This window comes from Stenella coeruleoalba (genome assembly GCF_951394435.1).
Source record: "Stenella coeruleoalba genome assembly, chromosome: 14".
Classification (NCBI taxonomy): domain Eukaryota; kingdom Metazoa; phylum Chordata; class Mammalia; order Artiodactyla; family Delphinidae; genus Stenella; species Stenella coeruleoalba.
In genome coordinates, this window is record NC_137160.1 from 18270103 (window position 1) to 18286191 (window position 16089).

Genomic DNA, 16089 nt, shown 5'->3' on the forward strand with positions numbered 1-16089 from the left:
TCCGCTCCCCACTGTTCCTTCTTCGCCTTCTCTGCTCAGATGTTCGCTGTTCAGTGTCATTGTTTTAGCTCTGGGAGCTACTCACAGGGTAGTAGTTTTTAATCCTGCAGCCTTGTTTTGGGGTCTTTTCCTTGCCCATTCTAGGAAGACCTGATGTAGAGGATGTAGTGTCATCTTGCATTTACTCACTTCCTTGTCTCTGAACGGACCAGTGATACCCACGGGAGAGCTGCTGGACAGTGCCAAGGAAGTGATGTCTGCAGCACAGGGAGCCCAGAGGAAGGACTCATGTGTTAGGTTTCTTCCCCTTTGGCAAAACTCTTTTGGCTAATTTTCCTCTCCATGTGTTAGCACTCAGTAGGTGCAGTCGCATGATGCCAATTGCACGTCTTAGCTCCACAACTAGATGGTAAACTCCAGGTTAAGCTCATATCAGATCTGATTATATTTTGACTCACTCCAAGTTACTGTTTTGCACAGCGCATAGTAGGCCCTCAAAAATGATTATTGATTGATTGATTATTGGCCCATGATCGTCGCTAAAGGGCTGTACCTTCAATGACTCTCTGGTTCCAGAGACTCTCTTAGGATTCGGTCAGTATAAACGTTCATTCTCAGCGTTGATTCAAATCAGCGTCTTCTCTGAGCCTTCCAAGCACCTTCCTTTGCCACATGGACATTTTAGACTCATTTCTAAGATGTTCACACATATTAATGGAGTATTTACTTATTTTCAGACAGATGTGACAGTGCTTAGCGTGCATCTGAAATCAGACACTGAGTATCAATTGTAGGCGAAATCGGCCCATATCAAAACAGCCCTTTGTTAATGATGTTAGAGAGAAAACTGAGCTCCAAGGCATGGCAGAATGAACCCACTCTGATGGTCACAGGGATGCAATGATTTTCTAGGAAGTATATATCCAAACAAATAGAATCATAAGGGCACAATCAAATTTGTATCTTTCCAAAGGTTGTAGGAAATAAACCCGTAAAAAACGATGCTATTCAGTGGAAATTTACAGAACATATGAGTTTGGGGAGAAGTCTGGGCAATATTAGTGTTCAGTGAAATTGCTCTTATTTCCTGGGGCCCCCTTTTGGAGAAGAGTGGCCAGACCTGTGAGCAGATTTGGGCCGATGCTCCTTGACTTAAGGCTGAGGGAACTGGGGATGTTTAGCATGGGGAAGAGAAAATTCTGGGTTACAAGGTCACAGTCTTAAAATATCTGAGGGATTGTCTTGTGAAAGAGGAAATGTACTTCTCTAGGGAGGCACCCACTGGCAGGACTACAACCTGGGGTAAAAGGGGCAAGAAGAAAGATTTTTTCCCAACATTAGGCAGAACTTTCTAACAATGAACTCTGAATGTGCTGAAGCAGAGATGGAATAATGGGACAGGATTAATGTCGAGTAGGGCGTTGAGGTCAGAAGACCACCAAAGCCCCTTCCCATCCCAGACTTTATGATTCTTTACATCTGGGTCCATGATTTTAAAGAAAGGACTTAATTCTAACACAGCTCAAAAATCACAATTACAGGATTCTGAGATGTTGGAAATAAAACAAAATCATGACTGTATAAGCTGGTTCCCCATTACTTCCTGGTATTGAAAAATGTCTGAGAATCAATCTGTGTGGAATCTCAGAGATCTCTACATGGAAAACTGAGGGCTGAGAGTAGTTACAATGACTCCCCAAAATAACAGGGAGAGGTCTATACAGACACACCTGTAGGAGGGCAGCAGTAATCATCTGAGGAATGAGGTCAAAAAGTGATAGCTTTGGGATCCAGCAACTGTCCCTGTTGTTCATATGACATTGGACAAAGCGAAATGCACTTTGTATAGTCTGAGGAAAGTCAGGACTTCAACTGATTGGATGAAGTTTACCCACATTGTGGAGGGCAATCTACTTTACTCAAAGTTCACTAATTTAAATATAAATCTCATCTACAAACACCCTCAGAGAAACATCCAGAACAATGTCTGACCAAATATCTGGGCACCATGGCCCAGCCAAGTTGACACTGAACCGTCACACATTCTTAGCTCCAGGCCATGTAGAAACAGTGGCAGGGCAGACTTGGTCCTGGGCTAGCTTTTGCCAACCTCTGGCTTCGATTTACACCTGAGATGGGAATAGGATCATTTTTCCTAAGAGTGGGTATCTGAACAAAACCATGGTCAGTTAACGAGGAAGAAGGATGATGGGTAGATAGCCAACTCTGCTATGCCAGTCCTACCTATTCAACGTAGATTTTGAGACAATAAATATAGAAATGCCTCGAGAAAATTCAGAACACTGTGGTAGAATGTAAGGCAGGAATCCTGATCTAGCACTTTGTCCCCAACTTTTCTTTACTGTGAGTGACTCAGTGGTTCTATTTGTTAGCATGTGTTTTGCCTTAATGTCCCTTCCCATGCAGGAGGCATCTCCATCCCATTCTTCAGGCATAAGGAAAGGACAACCTGTGACTAGTTATTGAGAGGATGAGATGAGCTGGGAAGCCTACAGTAATGTACACTTCTGCTGCAGGTGATAAATACACTGACGGATGTGAGCAGATGCCCTCCACCTGAGAGGAGATGTAAAGGCTGAGGTGCTCTGAGCTTTGGTAGAGGGGAGGTGGCATGGGCTCTCTCCCAGCAGGTGATGTTGGGGAGAACTTGATCTGCCCTATGTGCAAGTGTGTGCCACGCACACCAAGAGGGTATGAAAGGGTTTAGGACTCCCATAATAAGTCTCTGGGGGAGAGCAGAGTAGGGCACTCCAGCAGACCCCAAATGACTTCCCATTGGGAAGGGGTGGGGCTGGGTTGAGAGCTCCCAGGCACGGAGGCTGGTAGGGTTTGAATCCCCTGCCAGTGCTCAAACTTTCTGATCAGCTTGTCCAGATGTGGGGCACCACTGGAAGAGGCAGGAGTGAGGCTTGAGGGCCGCCAGCACTCAAACGAAAAATGGACTCAGACCCCTCGTTATTTATCCTCTCTCCTTGGGATGCAACCTTGATTATTCTGGGACATTTGGGATGATGGCCAGGGAGGAGGGGGACAGGGCTTTCGGGGCCCTTCCTTCAGCATGGCTCTACTTCCACGTATGCAGAGAACACCAGTAAGGTGGGAAATGGAGGTTGGTTTAGTTTAGGGAGGCATGGGGCCCAGTTACCATAACATAGTTGGGTAGCAGAGGACTCATTAGGGCATGTTTGAGTCAGAATCACTGAAACTGATGGGGATGTTAAGATCTGTTTTAGCTCTTGGGTCCTAGAACTTCACCTGTGCTCGATTCCTTGGGCGCCTCCGTCAATGAGCGCAGTGTTTTCTAGAGACAGGATCAGGGTGGCACACTTAACCAGGGTGCGTATTAAAAACAGATGTGCTGAGGTTTTGTTTCCACACATCCTGAAATGAAAAGTGCCGCCACTCTTCGCAATCCTCCAGAGGCTGAAAAAAAAAAAAAAAGATGCACTGAGCTTTAAATATACTGCACGCTGAGTACGCTTGGGGATATAAGTGAGCAGGAAAAGAAAGGAGGCAGAATTATTGAGGCAACAATTCAGATTTACTTGCATTTGATATAGACCGCACTTTCAAAATAGATGGTCAGTTAAAGGCTGCAGTCATTTACACAACGGTCTTCTGGCTTCCAGGGAAGTTGACACGTCTGGACTGAATCAAGGGAATCAGTGTAAATCTCCCTCGATGCCTAATTGTAGAGATGTCTGGTCCTTGAAGGAGTCTTGTCACAGCCACATGGGGTGGGAGACGACATCTGAGGATGGAAAAACACGAGGTGCCCAATGGAGCTCAAAAGGTTAAACCCATTTTTGTGGCTGATAAATCCTGAGCAAAAATGAATTGGATGGTGAGGAGAGTTGTGAACACTAAGCTGGCATCCCTGGTGAGGTTGCAGAAGTCTTGAAGGATCACAAGGAAACTATTTAATTCCTAAAGGCCTGGGGTGTTGTACAGCTCTAAAAAAATGAGTTAACTCTCCCTGAAAGCTGTCCCAAACAGGATGGCTGGGTGACCATGGGTTCTCCGGGGCTTTGCTTCCTTAGGTGTTCCATACAGAAATTCCTCTCTCCTCTGCGTAGCTGACTTCAAAGCTCTACTTAGGTCATTTGGGATCATTAAGAAGCTTTCCTTGTTATTACCCAGGGAAAATGAGCCTCTCTGCCCCCGTAGCATTCTCCTGTTTTTGGATATTCTCTGCTATATTGTTTTATTTGTTTACATATCAATTGGCTTTCAGCTCTGCTTCTACAAGTTTTCAGAGGAAAGCCTGTGTCCCCTTCATCCTTGTAGTGCCTGCTGTTATCACAGCCCTTGGCACTTGGGTAGAGTTCACTTATGATACAAACTGAGCTGACCTGAAAGGATTAGGCTGGTGGCGTTAATGGTAAATTATACACTGGACCATCTGTAATTTTAAATTCAACTCATTGAGGGCATGTAACTATTGGCATGGCCTTTTTACTCCTCAGAACATTGGTTTGAGTGCACTTATTATTACAATTTTGACTATTTTTATTATATTATTCTGAATGAAGGGAAAACAGGAGCAAAGAGACTTGCTGAAATAGTTAAATAACTGCTTTTTCATTTAAGGGGACGTATTGCCAGGAAACAAAGCAATGAGAATCATGTTATAACACATTTGAAGCTTAATATTGTGATGGATTTGGGAAGTGTTTCTCAAACACATCTATATTAGAATCTTTTTCTTAGTTCATATTCCTGGGCCCTTGTCCTAGATGTATGCAGTCAGAATCTCTTGGGGTGTGCCTAGCAATCTGTCTTTTAAACAAATTCCCTAGGTAATTCCAGTGTACACTAAAGTTATAAAATAGTTTTGGTGGGCTTGGGAGTGGAGGAGATGTAGCCCAAGCAGCACCATCAGGTGTGGATTTGTTAGGTACAAGAGAGTCTGAAATTTCTGCATGGAAATCCTAAGGGAAATGCTTGTTAGCTTCGTGGCCACGAGCAAGCAACATCATCAGTCTAAGCCTCTCTTTCCTCTTCTGTGAAGTGGGGATACTAATGTCTTCCTTGTCATAAAGATTGCAACACCTATGTTTTATCTGGACAGAGAAGGCAGTCAGTCAGTGGTAGTTACTATCATCTTTGTAACATCCATCAGAATGACGTGATCCAGGGCTAATGGGCATTTACCTGTTGGGGGGAAGGAAGAAAAATTCCTTTACAGGACTACGATGAATAAGGATGAGATGTGTAGAATAGGGAGGGATCTAGCTTTTTAGATAACACTCCTAAGACTCTTACAGAGCACTTCTCAAATTATGCTTCCTGCAATTACATCTTCACCAGAATGATTGCTGTAAAGGCTTCTACTATGGCAGGAAATTAAGGGACATCATTTCTTCTTTTATTTTTATTCATTTTTGTTTTAGAAAACATTTCATCACAGAAAATTTGAAATTTTATATGAAAATAGATGAGTATAATGAACTCCCATATGCCCGTCACTCATGTTCAGTGATTATCAACTCTGTCAATCTTGTCTCAACTATACTCACCCTCTCCCTGAAGGGATTATTTTTGAGCAGATCCCTAACATCATATCCTTCCATCTATAAACATTTTAGTATGTGACTCTACAATAACAGGTCTGCAGGGCAGAAATAGAGACACAGATGTAGAGAACAAACGTATGGACACTAAGGGGGAAGTGGCGGGGAGTGGGTGGTGATGTGCTGAATTGGGCAATTGGGATTGGCATGTATACACTGATGTGTATAAAATTGATAACTAATAAGGACCTACTGTATAAAAAAATAAAATTCTAAAATTAAAAAGAAAAAGAGTATAGGCAACCTCCCTTTAGTGATTTACTTGTAATAGAATACAAAATTTCTTCCTTAAAAAAAACAAAACAAAACAAAAAATACCATTATTAATCTAAAATATTAAAAATCTCTTTATTGTCATCACATATATGTCAGTGATCGAATTTCTCCAATTGTCTATAGTCTTTTATACGTTTTACATTTTTTTGGTTAGTATCAGGGTCCAACTAATTAATTGATTAGTTGATGTCTTTTAACTTTTGATAATACATTATGTTCTTCCTCCATATCATTTTTTTCCCCTTGCAATTTATTTGTTGAAGGATTTCCCACAATCTGGATTTTGCTGATCATATTCCTATGGTGTCATTGCATTGTATTCTGCCTTTTCTGGAACTAGCCTCTGAATCTAGAGGCTTCATTGATTCAGGCTTGATTATTTGGCAAGAATACTTCATAAGCAGTGGAATTTCTTCCATCAGTAGTCATAGAATGTCTAAGATTTTGTTATGTGAATAGCCATTAATAACCATTGTTTAGATCTATTAATTCACTAGGGACAGTGATATCCTGACTTTATCTTGTTTTGTTAATTAATTATCTAAAGTATATCTACAAAATGAGTCTGCAATCATTAACTCTTTGGTTATTCAGATAATAGAGTTTATATAGGAAAATCAGTATAAATGCTTGATTTTTTTCTATTTATTAGTCTCAGAATAATTAGTTGGCTCTTTAGTATTCTACAAAGTTACTAATTTTTAAAAAAATATGAATTCATGGGTTTAAACATTTTTGATATATTTCAATTCATTGTAATTATTATTTATTTTCTAGTTGTGCTATGTTTGGCTAGCGGGAGTCTCTTCAAATTGGCATTTGAGATATTTTAACCCGATACTAGTAGATTTCATAGCTTCCTTGCTTTCTGTTACGACAGAATGCTCCAGGCTTCTTTTGTACATTTTTTTTCCTTCAGACCTGAAATCAACTACCTCTCCCAGAAAATTGTACTTAGTGACCATAATCTGGGTGCTGAGGGTGCTCCTTGCTGCCGTGTTGGTTATCGTTTCTAGGCCTTTTCAATAAACAGAACTAGAAAGTAAATATTTTGGTGTATCATGATTCTATACTGATTTTTCTGATTCAAATTCAGGACCAAAGGAATTTTTATTTACCTTCTACTGTATTATATCTGTATCTCTTCCTCTCATGCCCCAATCCTGATTCTCAATGACAACTAATAATAATTACTCATTTGTTTTGTCCTATAATATACACAAAATAGTTTTTGAGTAAAATACCAAGACGACCATCAAAAATATAACTGGAAAGAGTCTAAGGTTATTTCTGCAGCCCTTTTGTCCTTAGGGTGTTTCCCATTAGGCTGTAGAGTCAGTGTCTGTGTTTTAAAGTCACTGACTGTTAGGTCTCTGTGTGGTTAGGCTGCCTGATCAAAACACAGATTCCTGTGTTTAATTTTACTTATAATGTTTAGGGTTTTCTTCCTGTATATTAATTTCCTTGGTGATTATGTACAATATTTACATGGTTTAAATTAAATCTTCAAAAGAAGGTATAATCATATGTCCTGCTTCTGTTTCTTTTCCCTCCACACTATTCCCTCTGTCTACTAAAGGAAGCCCATTTTCTGTATTTTCATGGTTTGTCTTTCCATTTTTCAAATAGAAGATGCATGCACACAAATGCATATATATATATCTACAGCAGGTGTGATTGATGTGATTGATATTTTGGGCTGCATAATCTTTTGTTGTGGTGGCCAACCTACGTATTAAGAGGATGTTTAGCAACATCCCTGGACTCTAATCCCTATGCCAGTAGCATCCCCTTGGTTGTGACAATTAAAAATATCTGTAGATATTGTTAAATATACCTTGTGGAGCAAAATCCCATCTGATTGAGAATTACTTGTCTACACATGTGTGAACACTCATAAATATGCTTAATTTATTATAGATACATGTCTTCCTCCTGTTTCTTAAAATCACAGCAGCAAATTATACTCAATTTCTCCATCTTACTTTTTTTCTCAACAAAATATATCCTGGAGATTACTCCTGATTATTATGTAGAGATGTTCCCCCCTTCCTTTTCATGGTTGTATAGTACTCTACTGTCCCATTCCTTCCTATATTTTAGCATTCTCCCAGTTCTTACACACAGGTTATACAGAATGGGTCCATAACCATTTAGGCTATCACACTGAGAAAGTTTCAGGTGCCCAAGTGCTGAGAAGAAGTAGACAGCAAACTTTAAAAAACAGAATAATTTATTTTCTTCTTGACCCTACCTATCAACATTTTGTTACACCCAAAACAAGTTTCACTCTTTCTTTCTTCCTTATCAATGACTTTCTAAAAAAATTTTTCTATTCTTAAAGCGTAAAGTTTTTCAAATTTAAGAGAAGTACATTTCTGGCATTTTAAAAATTATTGTCATTGTTTCATCATTCCTGAACCTGGATCTAGGTATGTCTTTGTCTGCCAATTTGTAAAGGAGCAGATTTGGATGTTTAAGATGCCCAAAGCTTCACTAGTGTTTTGCAGTACCTTTTATTATTTATTTTTTTTATTTTCAGAATTTGTAGGACTTCTTATCTCACTGTGCCAAGGAGAGTTCTCTGTCCACTACGGTGGTCCTTAATCCTTGTCACCATGAGAATCGAGGAATTATTCCAATTTACTAAGTGGGATTAAACTGAGGAACTTGGAATACCCAATCATTGTTATCAAATAGCAACTAAAAATGTTGGTTTCCTCTGAAGATCAGCAGGCATAAAAATGTTACAGGGTGTGAGGTGGGATAAGGAGCTCCCTTGATGCAGAAACAATTCTCACAGTGAGGATTCCGAGGCTGGCCCGAACGGAGCCCCCAGCCGGGCCAGAGGAAATTAGCCTTCGGCTTCCACCAGGGAACACACAGAGGAGCCCTGAGCTTGAAAGGGATGATGGGTTGATTCTTTTACTGTTTCACAGACGCCTTAGAGCACAGCAACCTGCACTCAGTGACAAATGAGAAGGCCAGGCTCAAATTAATTATTTTGGCCCTATTATCATAGAGACCAATTCAGTACATTTATTTAAAGCTGAATATTGAAACCTATTTATTTTCTCTTCTAGCTCATAAGCTGTCCTCCCTGCCCATCCTCCCCCCCACCACTGCCCCCCATCATGGGTTATGTTATGAGCTGCAACTTCAGGAAATTCTTCATTTCCTTCTGAATATCTCATTCTACAGTTTGAAAAAGCACAAAAGTATAAAATGTACCCCATTCTGATGTGGTCCCCAGGGGAAAGAATTAGAGCAGGTCTTGTTAAGGGTGTGTGTGTGTGTGTGTGTGTGTGTGCGCGCGCGCGCGCTGAATTGGCAGAAAGAAAAGCATGCAATAAAGAACGTGATCTTTGCTGTTTTTACAAGGAAATATTTGAGAAGAAGGAGGCATGCAGTCTCAGAAGTTTAGTATGTCATTTTCTCAATGGCCCCCAAATCATTTCATCTAAACCTTTTCCCATTTAAACAACTAAACTCACCTCTCTGAATAGTTTTTTACAGAATTGAAAATATTTCAACATCTGTTTTTAGAATTATCCCTTGTCTACAAATAATGGGTCAATGATAACACACGTTCAAGAGCAAAATCCAAAATATAACTTTGTATAATGGAAAGGTGGGAGAGATTTCTTTGGGCCAGTTAAAATCCCCTCTTGAACAAATATTTGCTCTTCCATAAGTTTTTCTCTCTTATTTCTCTTTTCCAAGGCTCAAGATGAACCTATCTGTGTAACACTGGTTTTTGCTTCTCTTTAATCATACAAATAGCATCTCTCCCATCCTTCCACCTCCTTACCGCTCCCTCATCCACCTTCATTAGAAGGTTCCCTCTGTTCTCATTTCCTCTTTTACTTCATTGTGAGCAGCTGGGTTATGTGCTTACAAGCAAATTAGCTGTAAAATAAAGCAGCCTTTTTTCCCCTTTTTCTTTTTTTTTTTTCCAGGGTGTTGTGGGAGAAAAGGTACTTAGAGAAATTATCTTACAATAAGCAAGTGTGGATGATGATCGAATAAGCAGAAGAAATCAGCCTGTGGGAGAGTTCCCTCACCCTGATGAACCGTAGTGTAGTACATTTCCCTCTTGGGGGTCCCTTCTGCATCATTCTGGATGCTTCCTCTCAAGTTCTTTAGCAGAGGCATTTTCCCCTCAGCTCTTGATTTTCACAGACATTCAGCAAATGAAGTCCCAGTTGGAATGTGTGTTCCTTAAAATATTGAAACCCAACTGCAGCCTTCATGTCGTTGGTCTCACTTTTTGTGTACAGTTAAAAATGCAACAGCAGTTGTCACAGTCATCCATCAATTTAAAAAGGCAGGCAGCCACCGAAATTGTGTACGGTCCCCAGAGGAAAATTAGTTCTAAAGGTACAGAAAGAAGAATAAGCTGAGGGCTTCCCTGGTGGCGCAGTGGTTGAGAGTCCGCCTGCCGATGCAGGGGACACGGGTTCGTGCCCCGGTCCGGGAAGATCCCACATGCCGCGGAGCGGCTGGGCCCGGGAGCCATGGCCGCTGAGCCTGCGCGTCCGGAGCCTGTGCTCCGCAACGGGAGAGGCCACAGCAGTGAGAGGCCCGCGTACCGCAAAAAAAAAAAAAAAAAGAATAAGCTGAATGAGAGAGAAGAGGGCATGGTTAAAACCTTAGTGACTGCTCACAGACATTTGGGATCAAAGTTCCTTCCCCAAGGTGCTGAATGACCACACACAGGAAGACTCTGTGAGGTCAAATAGAGTCCTCTGTGCTTGGTTTGACGCACACTGACAAGGTGATGCTAATTAGCATCACTTGGCCTCTCCTGGTGACGTTGAAATCTAATATATTGTCACTTCTCTCTCTAGCCCACTCCACATAGCACAGACCCAACTCAAGATGGGTGAGTGGAAAGGATACTTCCGTATTGGCGTGAGGATGTCCCCTTACACCTTGCTGGGCACTCCACCTTTATACTCAGTGATTGTCAAACTTTTTTAAAAAATTAAGCAGCAAAAGGAATTGAGTACCTTGAATCTATTTTATAATTTAAAAATTTATGCAACTATAATTTTAAGCTTTATTTATTTTAAAGGCACTCAAAGAGAATTCAGAGACTGGTTGAACACAAAAGGTTGAAACTGGGAATTAGGGATGACACTTGCCATGTTATAACAGCCTCATTTCCCAATTCTACCCTCTTTATTTATGATTTTTTTTTTTGTATTATAGAGTATGGAGATAATTTTGATTCAGACGTTTAAGTAGAGGGATATGGTAAGATTTTTCTTTTTTATTAAATTCACTTTGTAACCTCAAAACATTCTCTACTTCCTAGGAGATGGTCCCAGAAACAGGATTCTCAAATTGACATAAAACAAGCTGACCTTATAGTACCAGGTTAGTCTGTGGTCTCAAATGTGTTCGTATCACTTGAGTGTTTTAAATTACATGTATACATATAGCTGATTCACTTTGTTATACAGCAGAAACTGACACACCATTGTAAAGCAATTATACTCCAGTAAAGATGTTAAAAATAAATAAATAGATAAATTACTGTTTGAGTGGTTAAACATATTTTTAAAATGCAATTCAAATTAAATGTTTGCAGAATCTCTGAAGCACCCTGGCAAATTCTAGAGTAAAGAACGTGGTTTCCAGGGAGATAACGGGCAGCATCAGCAGCATCTTGGGAATTAAGTCACCAAAACTGGTGAGACAGAAGTGCTCATGTGTCCCCTGTTAAGAGCCACAGACACTCTGGAGGGGGGTGGTCCATCTTCTGTTTGGGGATTGATGGAACCACTTTCCTCCTCCAATTTTTGTTAATGGCAGAATTTCTCTAGTTGCTGCTTATGCAAATTAAGGATGGTGGAGACGGGAGCCTGGAAGCCCTTCCTGGGTCTAAGGACCCTAGGGCTACATGGTGCAATGTAGTAGTCATTAGCACACGTGGCTACTTAAATTTAAATTCTCATCCTGAATTAAAATTACGTAAAATTAAAAATTCATTTCTGCAGTCTCACTAGCCACATTTCAAGCACTCAATAGCCACATGTAGCTATTAGATGCTATGTTGGACATTTTATCATCACAGAAGGTTCTACCTGACAGCGCTGTTCTAGAATGACAGCCACTCATCAGACTGGTGGCTGTTTTGATGTTGCTCTTGAAAATCGTTTATAACCTAACATAGGATCATCTTTGTAGTCAACACAAATATCCCCTATATTGTATTGGAACTATTTAAATGAAAGATAAGATGAGGGGGAAAACATCTGGCAACACTTTCTGATTGCCCACTACAGTCCTCATTCTTAATGGTCCATGATAGGATAAGAGAGAGTAAATTGAGACTTATATTTGGGGATTCCCTTAAAGGATCATAAAGGGCAAGGAAAGTGATTAAGAGAAAGCGCTCTGGTTTCAGGCTGCAGTTTCTGAATCCAATCAGCCACTTACAAGCTATGTCATCTTAGGGAAGTTAACCTCTCTGTGACTCAGTACCCTCTTTCAGGATAATAATAGTACAACCTCATTAGATTATTATGAGAATTAAATGAGATATTGCACAATGCATAATTCCTAGTGAGCGTTTGATATATGTTAGCTATTTTTATTACTATCAAAAATGCTCAAATTAGAAATTCTATTATGGAAATCATTCTTTGAATAACAAATTCAAAAATATGAAACATGAGAAAACTAATAATAATTTAAAAAAAAAACCTCCCAGATAAGAGAGTAGAGACAAAAATGTGATCTGTGAGAAAGATGTTTGGTTAGGATTAGGAACCACTGAATATCACAAACTCTTCATTCTTCAGTTGCTTTGATTCATCTCTTTAAAGGCTGGAGGTAGTCTTCAAGTGATGCTTTAAAGAAGAGAATCTTCTGAGCTCTTGCCTAGTTGAGAAAGTCTATAACTGTCCCATATGAACAGCAACTTGGCCAAACATTAAATTCATGAGCCCCAGATCATTCTTTTCAGACCTAGATAAACCTGCAGCATGGTTTTCTGACATTCAGCCTTTGAGAGCAATCTGGCCTAATTTTAGTTTTCCACTGAGGATGTCTTATTTTGAGTTTTCCCAGGATTAAACCCTGAGGCAAGGATTCAAGTACCAGTAGTTTCTTTGGGAAGAGAAGGTAGGCAGAGAGTAGGGAGATAAGACAGGGAAAGAAGGCAGACAATAAAGAGCCTGTTATCAAGCCAGATACCACTGTATACATCTTAATCATGCCTGACTAATTCTGGAAGACGGTGGAAAACACATTTCCCAAAGTTCCATCTCAGAGAAGGAAGCCACGGTGTTTAGTCACCAAATCATGCCTCTCACTGGTTGAACACAGCTCCTGGGGGTCAGTGATCCCCCAGCATTTGCAGACATCTGTGGGACCGGCTGGGGATGGCAGGCAAAATGGGTATGTGGTCAGAGAAAGGCCTGATGAAAAGAATCCTAGGAGTTGGAAGTTGGAAGTCAGTCTGTCTACACTGAAGAGGTAAGGATGAGAGCGTATGTGCCCAGAGAGTAACCTCTTTCTTCTGCAGGGATGCTTGATGCTTGAATGATTGATTGATTGATTGTAACTCTACTTTTTCTCTCTGTTCTTTTCTGTCCCTTTCACTTTCTCTGGATCTCACTTTCTCTTAGTCTCTCTCTGTCTCTTATTATCCATCTCGCTTATCTTTTTTCTTTCTCTGATGCTCTATCACTCTTTAATTTTATCACTGTTTAATCTGCCTAAAAATTAAATAATTTTAATTTAGCATGAAAACTTAGTCCTGAAAACTTTTCCTTAACTTTATCTTTGCTTATTTCTTTGGGCCTGGTGTTTTCTCTTGTTTTGCTGAAGTAGTTGTATTCCTAAATTCTAGGTGTATTCTGCCCTGTGCATTATATCAACTCTCATTATTTTTATCTTTGTCTTTTTTCTTTGCATTAAGAACTAATTTTCTGGTTTGTCCTCCACATTACCAACTTTATTTTTTAGTGTCAGATCTGCTCTTCACTGTTTCTCAATTAGATTTTATTTTGCCATTGCAAACTTAGTTTTCTTACATTTCTTTTTTTATAGTATTCAGTTCAATCTTCACGTCAATCTATTCCGTATTTCTGCTGCTATATCACAAACACCATGACTTTTCCAGTTCTACTGAAAATATTGAAGAGTTTTCTAAAAATTCCTTATTGTTCTTACAGTAAATTATTTTCATATTTTCTTAGTCTCTAGGATAATGTCCATTTCTTTTAATCTTTGGTACTTTCAATTGTCTGGATATATAATTTTTCTTTTTACTTAGACTCCAAGAAGGCCAAATCAGCCCAGACTGACCATTTGCCAAACAAATAAAGTGTGTGGATTTTCCTCTGAGTCTATTTGTGTCCACTGTTGGTTGAAATCTAAGTAGGAGGGCAGGTGGCTGTTCACAGTTCTCAGCCTTGGCTCCACTGTTGAGCTGGTCTTCATCTAGTGGGGCTTTGCTGGGCCAGAGAGAACTTCCCTTACTTTCTTGTACTCAGAACTCATAAAGTAGAGGAAAACCTAGACTTGCAAGTGCATGCTGAAACCAAAGCTCTTGTGTTCCCCCGCATTGTCTGTATTCCTTTACTTGTAGGGGCTGTGCTTTTCACAGTGCCATTTGCATCATGAATTCCATGGACTTTCTTGTATATATTTTTAAAATTTTGGTCTCTATATGGATGTAGAAGTATGAAAAATGATAAGAATGACTGCATCATATAGAGCAATTACAAATCCAATTCTAGAGCTAGACTGCCGTTTATTAGCCATAAGACTTAATTTTTCTGTGCCTCTGTTTCCTCTACTTTTTAATGGGAGTAATAATGAAATACCTACTTCATTGGGTTGTTGTGGGTGTTAAATTCATTAACATTGATGAAGTGCTTGGCAGAGTGCCTGCCACATAGTAACTACTCAATAAATGTTAGCTCGATAAATTTTTATCTCGCAAACATCACGTGCGCAATGAGAGAAATGGCCACCATGTTTTATTTTTTATGCTTCTAGTAGAAATTATTCTGAGATTATGTTTTTGCTCTTTATTTATTTATTTATGTTTTAAATATCTTTGTCGGAGTGTAATTGCTTCACAATGGTGTGTTAGTTTCTGCTTTATAACAAAGTGAATCAGTTATACATATACATAAGTTCCCATATCTCTTCCCTCTTATGTCTCCCTCCCTCCCACCCTCCCTATCCCACCCCTCTAGGTGGTCACAAACCACAGAGCTGATCACCCTGTGCTATGCAGCTGCTTCCCACTAGCTATCTATTTTGTAGTGTATATATGTCCATGCCACTCTCTCACTTAGTCACAGCTTACCCTTCCCCCTCCCCATATCCTCAAGTCCATTCTCTAGTAGGTCTGTGTCTTTATTCCCATCTTACCCCTAGGTTCTTCATGACCTTTTTTTTTCTTTTTCTTACATTCCATATATATGTGTTAGCATATGGTATTTGTTTTTCTCTTTCTGACTTACTTCACTCTGTATGACAAACTCTAGGTCCATCCACTTCACTACAAATATCTCAATTTCGTTTCTTTTTATGGCTGAGTAGTATTCCATTGTATATATGTGCCACATCTTTATCCATTCATCATATGATGGACACTTAGGTTGCTTCCATGTCCTGGGTATTGTAAATAGAGCTGCAATGAACATTTCGGTACATGACTCTTTTTGAATTATGGTTTTCTCAGGGTATATGCCCAGTAGTGGGATTGCTGGGTCATATGGCAGTTCTATTTTTAGTTTTTTAAGGAACGTCCATACTGTTCTGCATAGTGGCTGTTTCAATTTACATTCCTACCAACAGTGCAAGAGGGTTTCCTTTTCTATACACCCTCTCCAGCACTTACTGTTTGTATATTTTTTGATGATGGCCATTCTGAACCATGTGAGAGGATATCTCATTGTAGTTTTGATTTGCATTTCTCTAATGATTAATGATGTTGAGCATTCTTTCATGTGTTTGTTGGCAATCTGTATATCTTCTTTGGAGATATGTCTATTTAGGTCTTCTGCCCATTTTTGGATTGGGTTGTTTGTTTTTTTGTTATTGAGCTGCATGAGCTGCTTGCAAATCTTGGAGATTAATCCTTTGTCAGTTGCTTCATTTGCAAATATTTTCTCCCATTCTGAGGGCTGTCTTTTGGTCTTGTTTATGGTTTCCTTTGCTGTGCAAAAGCTTTTAAGTTTCACTAGGT